Consider the following 14,610-nt stretch of genomic DNA (forward strand, 5'->3'; position numbering starts at 1 on the left):
TTTGCGCTAACAGACGTGGGGCAGGTGGCGCACCCGACAAACTGGTTGGGCGCGCTGGGTTAAACCAATTTGTACGGGTGGTCGGCCTAGGCTTCTTTTAACTATTGGAAGCTTAGGGCTCCCGCTATATCTGCCATATATATATATATATATATATATATATATATATATATATATATATATATATATATATATATATATATATATATATGCGCCGTGTTCTGCCGCGCCTACGCTCCCACCGCGTGTCCGCAGCTCTGCCCCACCTCACATCTGCGCCCGCAATCCACGCCTCCGTCGCCGCAGCCCTTCCTCCACGCAGCGTCCGTCCATCCATGGCTCTCCCTACACGCAGCGTCGTGCCGCTTTCCGCAATCCGTGCCTTAATCCCCTTCCTTCGCGCAGCACCCTTCCATCCATGGCTCGCTTCCAGAAATCCCCCTACCTACGGCGCAGCGTCGCAGTCCGGAATCCACCCCCAAAATCACTACCCACTCTGCGGCGATGGAAGGGAATCGAAACGCGTGCTTCCCCCTTCCATCCTCGGCGTTGCGCGGATTGCATGGCCATCGTTTCGCGCCCCCAATCCGTCGATGCAAGGAACACGTGCTTCCCCCTTCCATCCTCGACGCTGCGCGAATTGCAGATTGCGAATTGCATGGTCATCGTTTCGCCCCAGTTCATTGCCCGCATCAGATGGAAGGGCGCCCCGATCTGCCTCACCTCCATGCAAGTACCTGATCTGCTGCGCCCAATCTCTTGCCGATTTCTTCCTCATGCTTCCTCGTGTCCTCTCCAGTCTCACCGGTTTTCCATGGAGATTGTTCCAGGGTTAGTTAAGGTTGGTTTGAGCTGGAGTCGGTAGGATTTGGGGCTGTCCATAGTTACAGGTTTGGTTTCTAGGCTTGTTCATGTTGCCTGCTTTCTTGCGCTGCTCTCCACGTCCGCCTCCAGACTTGTTACGGTTGCAGAACTCTTGCACATAGATTCTGCTACGCCAGTCCAAGTTAAGGACATGGTTTTTGGCCCAGCCTTGTCTGAATTTTAGGTTCGTTTGAGCTTCCATTGCTACGTCAGTTAAAAAGGTTCGTTTTTGGCCCAGCCTTGTCTGAACTCTTGCGCTGAATTTTAGGTTCGTTTTTGGCTCTTCTTTTCTCCCTTTTTTTATCAAATCTATTGTAGTTCAACAGCCATGGTCGCTGGCTACAGAGCCAATTAGGTTCTCACTTGAGCTCTCGTTCACATGTGAAGTATTGATAGTCACGCCAATTTATCTCCACTTTCTGCATCTAATAAATTCCAAGCATTTTTACCATCTAAAAAAACCGAACTTGCCTGCCTGTTCTTGTCTCACACCACCTGTTACCAGAATATTATTTTGCATGAATCCCTTCCTGATTTTGATTCTCAGTTTCCCACTGCATTGCAGCAATGAGGTGTCTGCCTTTCTTGCATGGAGACGCCAAAGAGAAGGAACCAGTCACTAAGTCGGCCTCTGTACGGTCCATGAACACACATCAACGGAGCGTGATGTCCGCTCCGGTTCAGACTTCACCTCCTTGAATGTTTCCGACATGAGCGCCGAGTCGATAAGGAGGACACAGTACCCCAGCTTCACTGACCGCCCATCTAACCTGAGGGTGTTCTCCTTTGCTGAATTGAAGAGTGCCACCCGCAACTTCCGCCGGTCTCTCATGGTTGGCTAGGGTGGCTTTGGCTGTGTGTACAGGGGTGTCATCAAGACCTCCGACGATCTGAACGAACGAATCGAGATCGCTGTTAAGCAGTTGAATCGTAAAGGACTTCAGGCAAGTGTTTCTCACCATCTTTTATTTTCCCCCCAAAGAATATGTATGAGAGCTGTGTATCTAAGGTAGAAAATAATTAGGCTTTACAACACAAGTTGCTGTAGTTTTTGTCAGTTCTCACCATCTTTTCAGGAACATCATAGTCAGCAGACCAAAATCACGTCGCAAACCTCATTGTCACACTTAATCATGTGCTTCTCAGTCCTAGGTTTCACTTCTGTTTTTTAATCTCATGATGAAATATGAACAAACTGAATTGTTGCAACATGGTATTTTAAAATGAGGGCACCAGTCCCCCTAGGCGCCATATGATTTTCCTTTTGCAAAGGAAACTCTAAATCTGGTTAACTTGTTTATCTTGTATTTTCATGTACTTGAAACTGTGTGTTTTTTAGACTTATCACTTATCAGTCCTCACAGTGTTGCTGTTTGTATTTTGTTTCTAAAAACTTTTACGGGTTGCTTGCCTAAGTAAGTCTTCATAAACATTTAAGTGGTGATGCTATTACATGCTACTTTTAATAAACCATTGCTTTCAACTAAAGTTTATATTGCTATTAGATAAAGTTCTCATCACTTTTACATTACTAATGCAATTTTGGATTGTTGGCAGGGTCCAATTTTGTGGAAGGAATGCTTTTGCTCCCCTTGCCTTTTCGGTTAGAAATCTTGGTATTTAAATCACCCCTTTTTGGTTTGTGGTTGTGCCCTCTCCCCACATGAGGTGATTTAAATACCAAGAATTCTATTATTCAATTGATTCCTTGATCATTTCTTTTCTAGATTAGTGAAAGGTCTCCCTTGCTTTATTTTCATCGAAAACAAAGCGAACCACAATCTTAGTCTCCAAGGTCAATTTCTGACGGTGGCACTCCAAAATCTAATCACGATGGCCTAATAGCTTGAGTGTTGAACGCAATATTTCAGATTCATACCTATATGATACTTGGAGCAGCAATATGCATAGTGTCGCCCTTTTTCATACCCTAAAGTATAAAATATAGGGCACACACTTACATGTCAAAATTTATTATTCAAAGGAAATAACAACGTTCTTTTTGCTAAATGTTCTTTAGCAATTTGATTAGTCAAAGAGGTTGCTTGTTTTTTTGTGGGAACGAGATTCGGGACTCAGGAGCTCACTTGCTCCCACTATGACATTGTATATGTACCAGACACTTGCATATACTAATTGTTTTCTTTTAAATGCACTTTACTTAATTATACTGACATATGTCATTGGAGCTGTGATGCCTCATCCATCCCTAAAGATGTATAGAATTCATCGCTTGGATCAATAAGTGTTGTTTAACAGGCAGAAATGGGTGCTTAGGATCTTACCACTGTTTATTTAAAATTTAGATAGATAAAGAGCACTGAAGATTGTTAGTTAATTAGGACCGACGCTTTGAATCATTAGACCAAGGAATATGAATGCGCAAATTCAAACGTACTACACCTTTTTTGTGCTTTCTTTTTAGGACAGGAGTAATTGTCCATCGTAACGGGGGTAGAAAGTGCAGAACGCTCATTGTTCTCTTTTTCGTTGTCTAAAACGTTGAGTTTCTGATCTGTATAAGACTACAAGTTGCTCAGAGGGCCTTTTCTGGAACCATTTCCCTCGAACTGATTTTAATTGTTTCCTTCTTTTCCTTATCCACAATACCAAACTATGTTACATAAAAACTAAATGATACGCTGACTGCTCAGAATAAAAAAAGTGGTGCTACGATCCTCCGTCTGACTTATGATCGCTTCTCTTTTCTTCAGCCACTTTTCTTTTTTGTTGTCTAGAAAACAAAAATATATTGTTAGTGACCAGATTGTAATAGAAAATATTGTCTGCTTTATTTTCTCGTCATTAGATAAATTATATACCCTTAAATTGCTTTTGCCATTGATTCTAGCATATGTCATTAACTAATGTTTTTACCACCTTTTTCTAGAACGCTTGTTTGTCTTTGTCACTTTCTGCAACCTTGGTTCTGATGTTGCTTGTCATTCATTTCTCAGCGTCGGGCTTGTAACTTGTGTTTCGTTTGCTTGGTCCATTTATTTTGGTTGTCTGTAGGGAAGAGACGACGACATGGATGTAGATTCCATTCTTTGTGTGAGCACTACCGCCATATAGTTGACAACGATGACCGACACTGTAGATTCCATTCTTTGTGTGTACACCAAGGTATCGGTGTCTACGTTGATCTGGCGATGCGCTTTTCACGGTATTTTTTCACTCCCTTTTTCCCTCTGTCATGTGAGATTGTACTGCAATTTTGTGCCAAAGCTGACGAAAAGCAGAATATTTGCGTCTTTAGGTTACTGCGACCGTGATGGGCATCTAGGTGCTCAAACCATTAGTTGGACTGAGGAACACGGAGCAGCAGCAACAATATCGTAAGGAGAGTGCAGAAGTTGGACAAATGGTATGCCATATCTTCAGTTCTCTTATGATGCTTCAGCGCTACATCTTCAGTTTTCTCGGCTAAAAAGAGATCATAGTCAATAGTATACCTATGTGTGAAAGCGCTATGCTATTTGCTTGTTTGCTGGGAGAAAGAAAAGATAGATGAAGGTAATTATACAATTTCTAATACATTGTTCAGCTTTTGTTATTTCTGCCATATGATACACACTGGTCATGAGGACATGTCGATTGTAGTTCACTGGTATTGTTTTTTTAAAGGAAGCGGCAAAAGACTTGCCTCTTCATTGTATTAGATTAGGAAAAATAAGATAATCCACAGGACCGAAACACACACCGGAAGAGAAAAAAAAACAAAATCAAAATACAAAAAAAGTTCACTGGTATTGTAAGCTTTGCAGATAAGAGCACAACTTTTTCCCTCTTTTCTAAAAGGGAAGCTCATGTTCATTTCAGCAATTCAGCTTCAACCATTTGGCATTCATGTAATATTTCACAGGAGTTAAAGTGCACATACCTAATCAAGTCTGTGGGTCTCCAATTCTGAAATAGAAAGATAATTTATGTTCTCATCTTTCTGAAATGAACAAGATGACTGGCTTCTGGGTTAAGGTTTTTTATAGAGCACCATGACTTATCAGGTAAAGTTATAGTTGTGCACAAAATGTCATTTTTTAATCCTTAATGCGTGTGCTATTCACACATGTCTTCTTTTGCAGTTTTGTGAACAACCCTAACTTATGTGGTCCTGACACCACAAAACCTTGTCCTGATGCTCCTCCCTTTTCTCCACCTCCTCCATACAACCCTACAACCCCGATGCAATCACCAGGTGATTTATTTAGATTGTCCAGTGAAATCCTTGAGTTCAATAGGACCTTTCCTTCCTTACTCTTTCATCTAAATGACATCCTAATTGGGAAAATGTATACCTCCAAAACAAGCATAATGTTGTCAAGGCTGGAGAGCGGTAAGGAATAACTGCACGTTTTCCTGAAAATTAAGTTGAAAATAATTTGTAATCAGGAGCTAGAGCGTTACATGGTACTATGACTATGTGCTGCTATTAGTCTGTGGCTCAGCGGTATGTGTGTTGTACTGCTATTAATTTGCTATACTAGAATACTGGAATACAATAGGAAGCTACTAACCTGTACCTCGTGGGATGCAGGAATGCAGAATAAGTCAATAACTACCTTGTCCTTTTGGTTTTCCCTACCCTACATTAGTACGGGAGTGATTAAGGGTATGGAACATATGGCTTTGTTGTTGACATCTTTTATTTTGTGCAGGAAGTAGCTCTTCCACTACTGGAGCAATTGCTGGTGGAGTGGTTGCTGGCGCAGCCTTGCTATTTGCTGTTCCTGCTATCAGTTTTGCCTATTGGCGGCACAGGAAACCACAAGAGCATTTTTTCAATGTATATGGCTTCAAAGTTAGTCTTTGATTATTATCTTTCTTGCAACATAAGGGCAAACAACGTTTATATGTAGCAAACAAATACAGTTTGCAAACGTTTTAGGAACATGTTTTTACAATAAAGATATACTTATAGTTTCACCAATGGATGGCCAAAAAATACAACCTTTTACATTTGTCAACCTTTTAGTTCAGGAAATATAGAACAACAGCAAGTAGATTTTGATAAACCCATTAGAATCTCAATATAAATATAGAATATCGACCTCTATTCTTTTAATGTTTAATCCTCTATTCGCAATAGTTAAAAAAAAGCTATTGTTATGATTGTAACAAATTTATTAACGTAGGAATTCAGTATTACAATGGTGCCAAAATGGATTGTTCGAAGGAGAAAAATGAAGTACAAATTGACAACCAATTGGACAAGCATGCAGTGGTTGATAATGAATCAGCTCTTGATGCAAACATCCTTAACATGCTAATAGACTATAGAATAACAATTAGTGCTTTTACATATCAGTGTATTCTATCATGTCGATTCCGTAGCAACGCACGGGCATATACCTAGTGTATATATATATATATATATATATATATATATATATATATATATATATATATATATATATATATATATATATATATATATATATACTTAAAGCACCAGTTTCAACGGTCGTCATGCGTCATCTTTTTACAAATAACCCCTCACAGCTATTTCAAATTAATTCGCTGTACGCCTATAGATGGCCAAACGGCGGCCCGGCACGGGACAGACGCACGCGGGCCACAACTATGGCCCAAGCACGTTATGTCGTCCTGCTGACTATGCCGGGCCAGCCCGTTAGCCCGTCGGCCCATTTAATAGATGGCCAAACGGCGGCCCGGCACGGGACAGACGCACGCGGGCCACAACTATGGCCAAGCACGTTATGTCGTCCTGCTGACTGTACCGGATTAGCCTGTTAGCCCGTCGGCCTATTTAATTAAATCAACGTAAAATGTTAAAAATAGTGCAGGAAGTGGGGTTTGAACCCATACCCTGACGGGGGAAGGGCGGGAGACATTGGGTGAAGTGGTCTAACCAGTAGAACATAATGCCTAAATGTTTTTAATATTGAATATAAAACATATATACGTTTTTTGTAAAATAAAAATATATAATCGTGTCGGGTCGAGGCAACAGCTCAAGCACGACACGACGTTCTTGGCTTTTGCAAGCATTAGGTCATTTCTGAGACCACATTAGCGCAATAGACTCCATAATGTTTGAGGTTGCTGAATTAGATGGAGCAACAATGATTTGTCACACTAACAGTAAAAAAGATAGAACAAAATATGGAGTGATTGCTAAAGTAAGACATCAATACAAACTGGATGCGCTCCATATAAATTATGTTGGAATTATGTCATTTTATAATCTCTGCTCGTTCAGTCAGTCGTTGTGAACTCTTTCCTAATCGCTCACTTTATTGGTTGTGTTGTATCGATACATATTGGATGCAGTAAACAATAAGATCAGTTAGCTAAATAAAAAATTATAGGGAGAGTGGAGACAATTAATAAAAAATCTTTAAATTTTTTATGGATAATTTACATGTAAACCGTCGCAACGCACGGGCAACCGACTAGTATATATATATAAACCAGTTACTAGTAGGAGTAAAGCAGGCCACCGTTGTGTGTCCTTGCTTCCTTCCTCACTTCTGTAATGAGCCGTACATCCATTTGGCCCAGCAGCAGTTACTTACTTTAAAGGACCCCACAACTCACGACCGGACGAACTAGCACGCGGCCCACTTAAATAAATCCGTCGGGGCCGGGTCGCCGTTCATCCCGAATTTTTTGTATTTTAGCCATTTTTCGGAAAAAAATTCACGTTTAGATCTTAAAAAATTTTAATGTCATTTTTGGACCCTTTGCTCGGCGCCATAGCCTATGGCGCCGAAGTAACACAGCTCGGCGCCATAAGCTATGGCGCCGAGGTCGTGTTGCGTTGGCACAACCCAGACGCGTGGCGTCGACGTGGCACCGAGCTCGGCGCCACAGATCTTGGCGCCGAGCTCGGTTGTGTTATTAACATATTTGTTGCAGACATGAGCACAAAGCCCAGCTAGCCCACTTGGTGGAGCACAAGGCTTCTAACCTTGTGGTCGTGGGTTCAAACCCCACAGTTTGCATTTTTATTTGGTTTTTTTTTGTTTATGTCGCTGGTGTGTCCGTTCAAATTTATTTCTCACCTATATTTTTTTATCTAGCCACTACTCATTTTCTAAAATAACTCATTAGGTATTTTTTTTAACTTGGGAGTGAACACGCTGGCGCCCTGCTGCGCGTCCTGCCCTACTACTCGTACTCTCTCCTTCTTGCGCTGCTGCCATCTCCAGCTGGGGCCATTGTGCTGTCGCCTTTTGGGTTCGGATCAAGCTCCGTCGTCATCAGCAGGGAGCACTCGTCCATTAGGTTATCTGACAATTTTTTTTTATAAGTTTTACTCATCAGCTAATCTTTATTAGGCTATATTATAAAGTTTACTTTAGTCCACTAAACGGCGTCGCTGCACGTCAGCAGACCAAATTGTTGCGCGTGCTACTACCACTGTAAATGTAGCGTGTGTGAAATCGGGCGCGGTGAAGATAATATATTAATCTGATATTTAAAAAAAATATACCTAATGAGTTATTTAAAAAAAATGAGTAGTGGCTAGATAAAAAAAATATAGGTGAGAAATAAATTTGAACGGACACACCAGCGACATAAACAAAAAAAACAAATAAAAATGCAAACTGTAGGATTTGAACCCACGACCACAAGGTTAGAAGCCTTGTGCTCCACCAAGTGGGCTAGCTGGGCTTTGTGCTCATGTCTGCAACAAATATGTTAATAACACAACCGAGCTCGGCGCCAAGATCTGTGGCGCCGAGCTCGGTGCCACGTCGACGCCACGCGTCTGGGTTGTGCCAACGCAACACGACCTCGGCGCCATAGCCTATGGCGCCGAGCTGTGTTACTTCGGCGCCATAGGCTATGGCGCCGAGCAAAGGGTCCAAAAATGACATTAAAATTTTTTAAGATCTAAACGTGAATTTTTTTCCGAAAAATGGCTAAAATACAAAAAATTCGGCCGTTCATCATGGCACATGGCCGGAATATAGCGTGGTGCTATCCATGCTCGACGCACATGCGCCGCCGTCCGTACGGCCGCAGCCCGCGAATGCGGCGAATCCGCGATTATTGCTGGCTGTCATCGATAACGCATGGGGCGTATAGTACGATGGCTTGCCTTAATGGGTGCTTTGGTACTTGGTAGGTAGCAATACATATATAACCGACCACCCAAAAATAGAAGGTAGGCCACCTGCGGCACCGTTTCGTGATGATGCGTGACACTCGCTTGGCATTGTATGGGGATGTTTGGAAGCAAAAAAAATTTGAGTATTAAGGTAAATACTATGGTTTCTTTTTGCTAAGAGGTGTTTAGCTACCTTGTAAAAAAGTATGTTTTGAATACCATGGTTTTGTGTATGTCATGATATGCGAACAAAAGATTGACTTGTATCTTGTGGTTCGATTTGATGATGAGTGATTGTCAACGGGTAACACTCTAGGGTAGTCAGTAGGCTGATCAGAGTGTAAGATTATGAATGTGTAACCATATCAGTCGGCTTGTGATGTGCAGTTGTAAAGCACATAGACGGTAGTCGACGACTGAGGTGAAGGTCATGTAGGCTCGCGCTGATAGATCGAAAGCGGTGAAGGACTAGTGTTGAGTCTTGGTTGATGGACCAGAGCAACCGGGTGACCAGCCGTGGTGGCTGACACCTGGGACACGCACTCACGCGAGGACGTGGCAGAGAGAACCGTGTTGTCGGCGCGGTCGAGGACTGGCGGGACACGTGTCCAGGACATGGGGTACGCAAATGCGGTGCGATACTCGTGGTTTTTTTATGGTTTGGGCCTCAAAACCACACAACGCTATGGATGGCGGGTTTTGCTGAGTTTGGGCCTCAAAATTCGGCGGCGGCGGTTCCAGTGGAAATCGGTGGCGACACGTGGCATCACAGCGAAGGGTGCGCCAAGGCAAAGCAATTTCGTGTGGAGCGTGTGGCCGTCGAATCGAAAACCTAGGACTTGGTCCACTTCGCACCCGGTGGAGTGGATAGACTCTATGTAAATAGTGGTAGTTTAGAAAATGGACATATCCATCTATAAATAGAAAGGGAGGGTTGGTGTTGAGCACCATTTGTGGCACTAGGCATGGACGGATGGTCCGGCATTGAGGCCCGGACGATCCGGCCTACGGACAGTCCGACTATAGGCGCGGACGGTCTGCAATAGGATTAGTTCAGGCGATTAGACTCCTATCTCCTCGCGTGTTACCATTCTAAGCTCACAGGAGCTGTTGGAGGACACCTAGGAACGGGTGAACGGATCTAGACCTCCTTTCTTATATATTTGAAGGGTACGACCGATTGAAGAACCAACAATTGAATCAACAATCAAATTATCTTCTATTCTTTACCTTTTGCCCTAGGAGTAGACAGTAACATAGTTTCCTCTCTCTAATCTTCACCTCTCTCTAGCTCTACGTCGTATAGAGGCATCTCGAATGGCTTACCGATCCCAAGACAAACCCTAGGATATCTCCTCCTCGATGGGGTCCCTCCCGGGAGAGAGATCCATGTGCTATTCAGCGAACTCCACCGCCTCTACGCACGCGTGGACCGTCCAGCCCCTAGGTGTGGACCGTTCGGCTCGTCAGGCAGAAATTCTAGCCTCTGCGCCAGGTCGCGGACCATCCGGTCCCTGGCCACGAACTGTCCACCCTTCTGTAGAGAGCACTGTCGACGGTACTCATCGCACTGATTGGCGCTCAGATCGGCATCAACACACTTTTTGGTGACTCCGCTAGGGACATCACGTGAGGACCTCTCAGATTGGCCCTCAATGGCCGATTCAAAAGATAGCTCTGACGTCTCCCCCAGAAACATCATTGAGCCAACTTGGGAAACCCTACTGGCTGAAGAACAACTGGAGTTTGAGGAGCACCAGGAGCAGCTGACCAAGGAAGCAAAAGCAAAGTTCTTGGCCAACTTCAGAGTGGACATGAACAACAAGGTCGTTCGATAATGGGCGACTGATCTGGCTTCGCTCCGACCTACTACAACTACCCCTAGAGTAAATGAAACAAATAAAATCCAATCCCTTAGATCTTACGTAGATGAGCAACGAGAACAAATGCAACGAATACTAGGGGGTATGCAAGATCATTATAAGAGGCTAGCACGTCCATTTGGTAAATCCGATGTTGCTAATTTTCCATCGCACCAGGGTAAGACTAGGGAAAATGCACGCGATCCATCGCTGCAAATTGGCATGACCAATCCCAACCACTTCATGGAATGTCGATAGACACATACCTTGGATAACCACAGTCTCCTGCGCAAATCAGGGGTAAATCCGTTGATCTGACCGTCCGTGCCTGAGTGTGGACCATCCGAATCAACGACGGTCAGCCCCGTTTTCTGAACCGAGTTACCAAAGTCCGCGCCAGGGCCACTGTATTTTGCACAAACTGTAATAGACCCTTTCGGACCGTCCACGCATATGGATGGACAATCCGAATACATCACCGGACGGTCCGGCTATACGACCAGACAGTCCGCGCACACAGCCGGACGGTCCGCGTATTAGACCGTACAGTCCAGCGCGGAGTATACGGAATGTAATATTAATTATCATTCCTCATCTTTACGCCCCCATCCAAACACCCCATGGCACCCAGTACCATAATACGACAGCCCAAACGTGTGGGGCGAGTACTTTTCGCCCCCTAGAAGGCCGAAAAGAGACGACCAGCGATATGAGCCACCAGGGGCAAGCATTAATGTCCCATAGAATCCAAACCCGTGGGTAGGAAGATGACATAATATCCAAACACCCACACCTGTGCCGGATCAAAGGGCTGGTGGACTACCACCGGCCGCTATTGACATAGTAATGGAGGAGATAGCTGGGACGTTTCGAGATAAGCTCGGAGTTAGCATGATCTCCGGGCGGAAATTTTTGTATTTTAGGCTTTTTCGAAAAAAAACATATTTAGGCCCTGAAAAGAAGTATTTTCGTTTTTGGATCCTTTTTCGGCGTCATAAACTATGACGCTGAGCTAACACAGCTCGACCATAGCCCATGTTGCCGAGGACTTGGCCGCGCTGACGTGTATGTGCTGCGCTGGTGTGGTAGACCTCGGCGCCGTGGATCTTAGCGCCGAGCTTCAACCTGCTGTTTGGGAACAAATCATACTGCACAAGAACATCAGACAATCGCAAACGGTGGAAATTTTCTAATTCCTGGACTCACGTGACTGAGCATCATTTCCTGCTTCCTGCAAAAATGGGAGCTGGCGTCTGCCGCGTCCAGCTCGACACGTCCACACGAGTACACAGTACACACACGACCACACGGACCGTAGCAAAATGGGAGGACGTACGTACGTGTATACTTCCTCTTTTGTTTTGCCATTCAATGACACAACCAACGTAACACTGTACATACCGGAGTACAGGTCTACAGCTAGCGTTTATTGCGTGATGGTAGCACAGTATAGTAGGCGGGCCGTGGCAGGCGCAGCAGCATGTGCGATATGAATGCGTTTCCGTACTTGCGTGCCTACATTCTCGTTTGGAGATTTTTTTTAAAAAAAATCTTTTTATTGACCAAAATTTGATTTTTATATTTTGAAATTTGTAACTGAAATACATCAAAAACCGGCGCTGGTTGGCGCTGTTTCCTCCGCTCTTTGCTGCATCGGCTCGGAACTCGGAAGGATCCAATTCTTATCTTTCAAAGACATTTAACTAAATTTATAAAAGATACTGGTATTTATAATATTCAATAGGTATCAATAGATTAGTTATGAAACATATTTACATACCAAATCTATTTAGAGATATGAGTTTAATAATATATTCGGTAAAGTTGATAGAACCTGAAGTAATTTGATCACACGTAAAGGTTTTCAACTTTGGTATTAGAATTCTTAGAATCGCCTTCAATTCAGCCGAACTTTCGCTAACTTAATTTAGAGACCCTCAGCATAAAGTACGGGTTTCTAAAAAAAAATCAGACCTAAATAAAACATTAGCGATGTTGCAACGGCTTACAACAATATCCATGTAAATCATCCACCAAAAAAATTTAAGATTTTTTATTGATTGTCTCCACTCTCCGTATAATATTTTTTTGATTTGGCTAACTGATTTATTGTTTACTCCATCCAATATGTATTGGTACAACACAACTAATGAAGTAAGCAATTAGAACAGAGTTCATAACGACTGACTGAACAAACAAAGATTATAAAATGACATAATTACATCATACAGATACCAAATAAGAGAAAGTTTGTGAGCTCAAGTTTCTAAAATAAGTCATATGAACTCAAACTTATAAAAAAGATAGATCAAAATATGGAGTGATTGCTAAAGTCAGGCATCAATAAAAACTAGACGCGCTCCATATAAATTATGCTACTTCGTATCAATTACTAAAGTTTAAAACCAACAAATAACATTTCATTTTACTGTTAGTGTGGCAAATCATTGTTGCTCCATCCAATTCAGCAACTGAGAGTACCTAGAGGGGGGGTGAATAGGTGATCCTGTAAAAAACTTAAACTTATAGCCTCAAAACTTGATTAGGTGTTAGCACAGTTTATGCCAAGTGGCTAGAGAGGAGTCAAAACACAATAACCACAAGAATCCAATCACAGAGATGACACAGTGGTTATCCCGTGGTTCGGCCAAGTACAAAACTTGCCTACTCCACGTTGTGGCGTCCCAACGGACGAGAGTTGCACTCAACTCCTCTCAAGTGATCCAATGATCAACTTGAATACCACGGTGTTCTTGCTTTTCTTTTCTCAATCCCGTTTGCGAGGAATCTCCACAACTTGGAGCCTCTCGCCCTTACAAAAGATGTTCACAGAGAATCACAGAGCAAAGGAGGGATTAGCAACTCACACACGACACAAAGATCACAGCGAATACGCACACACAAGACCCAGACTTGAGCTCAAAAGACTAGCACACTAGAACGGAGCTCAAATCACTAGAATGTCGAACAAGTGCGCGAGATTGATGTGTGAGTGATCAAGAGTGCTCAAGGAATGCTTGGTATACTCCTCCATGCGCCAAGGGGTCCCTTTTATAGCCCCAAGGCAGCTAGGAGCCGTTGGGAACAAATCTGGAAGGCCATCTTTGCCTTCTGTCTCGTGGCGCACCGGACAGTCCGGTGCACACCGGACACTGTCCGGTGCCCGATTTGTTTCCTTAAATGGCGAAACCGACCGTTGCCGACCGTTGCAGATCTGGCGCACCGGACAGTCCGGTGCACACCGGACAGTCCGGTGCTCCCTTCCGACCGTTGGCTCGGCCACGTGTCGCGCGCCGATCGCGCGGCCGACCGTTGGCCCGGCCGACCGTTGGCTCACCGGACAGTCCGGTGCACACCGGACAGTCCGGTGAATTTTAGCCGAAGTCGCCGGAGAAAAACCCGAGAGCGGCCTCTTCGGCCGAGGCAGCCTGGCGCACCGGACACTGTCCGGTGCACCACCGGACACTGTCCAGTGCACCACCGGACAGTCCGGTGCCCCAGACCGAAGCAGCCCCTTGGCTGTACACAGCCAAGTCTTCTCTTCTCTTCTTCTATCTGTTTCTAACACTTAGACAAATATATTAGTACACAAAACCAATGTACTAAGGCTTAGAAACATACCTTTACTTGTGATTTACACTTTGTTCATCCATGAGCATATTTTCACATTTAGGCCCTTGTGTTTGCACTCAATCACCAAAATACTTAGAAATGGCCCAAGGGCACATTTCCCTTTCAATCTCCCCCTTTTTGGTGATTTATGCCAACACAATATAAAGCAACTAGAACAAGTGCAAAATCACT

At 43.7% G+C, this 14,610-nt stretch overlaps 1 pseudogene across 1 annotated transcript; it reads left to right on the forward strand.

Moving 5' to 3' along the window:
- Positions 1 to 247: 247 nt before the first annotated feature.
- Positions 248 to 5,769, forward strand: LOC103643221 (serine/threonine protein kinase pseudogene; annotated as a pseudogene). Its single transcript, NR_159713.1, has 6 exons — positions 248 to 729; positions 1,430 to 1,808; positions 3,880 to 4,030; positions 4,124 to 4,871; positions 4,950 to 5,062; positions 5,523 to 5,769. The product of NR_159713.1 is annotated as a serine/threonine protein kinase pseudogene (transcript).
- The last annotated feature ends 8,841 nt before the right edge of the window (positions 5,770 to 14,610 follow it).

The sequence above is a fragment of the Zea mays genome, chromosome 1 (assembly GCF_902167145.1).
Source record: "Zea mays cultivar B73 chromosome 1, Zm-B73-REFERENCE-NAM-5.0, whole genome shotgun sequence".
NCBI lineage: Eukaryota > Viridiplantae > Streptophyta > Magnoliopsida > Poales > Poaceae > Zea > Zea mays.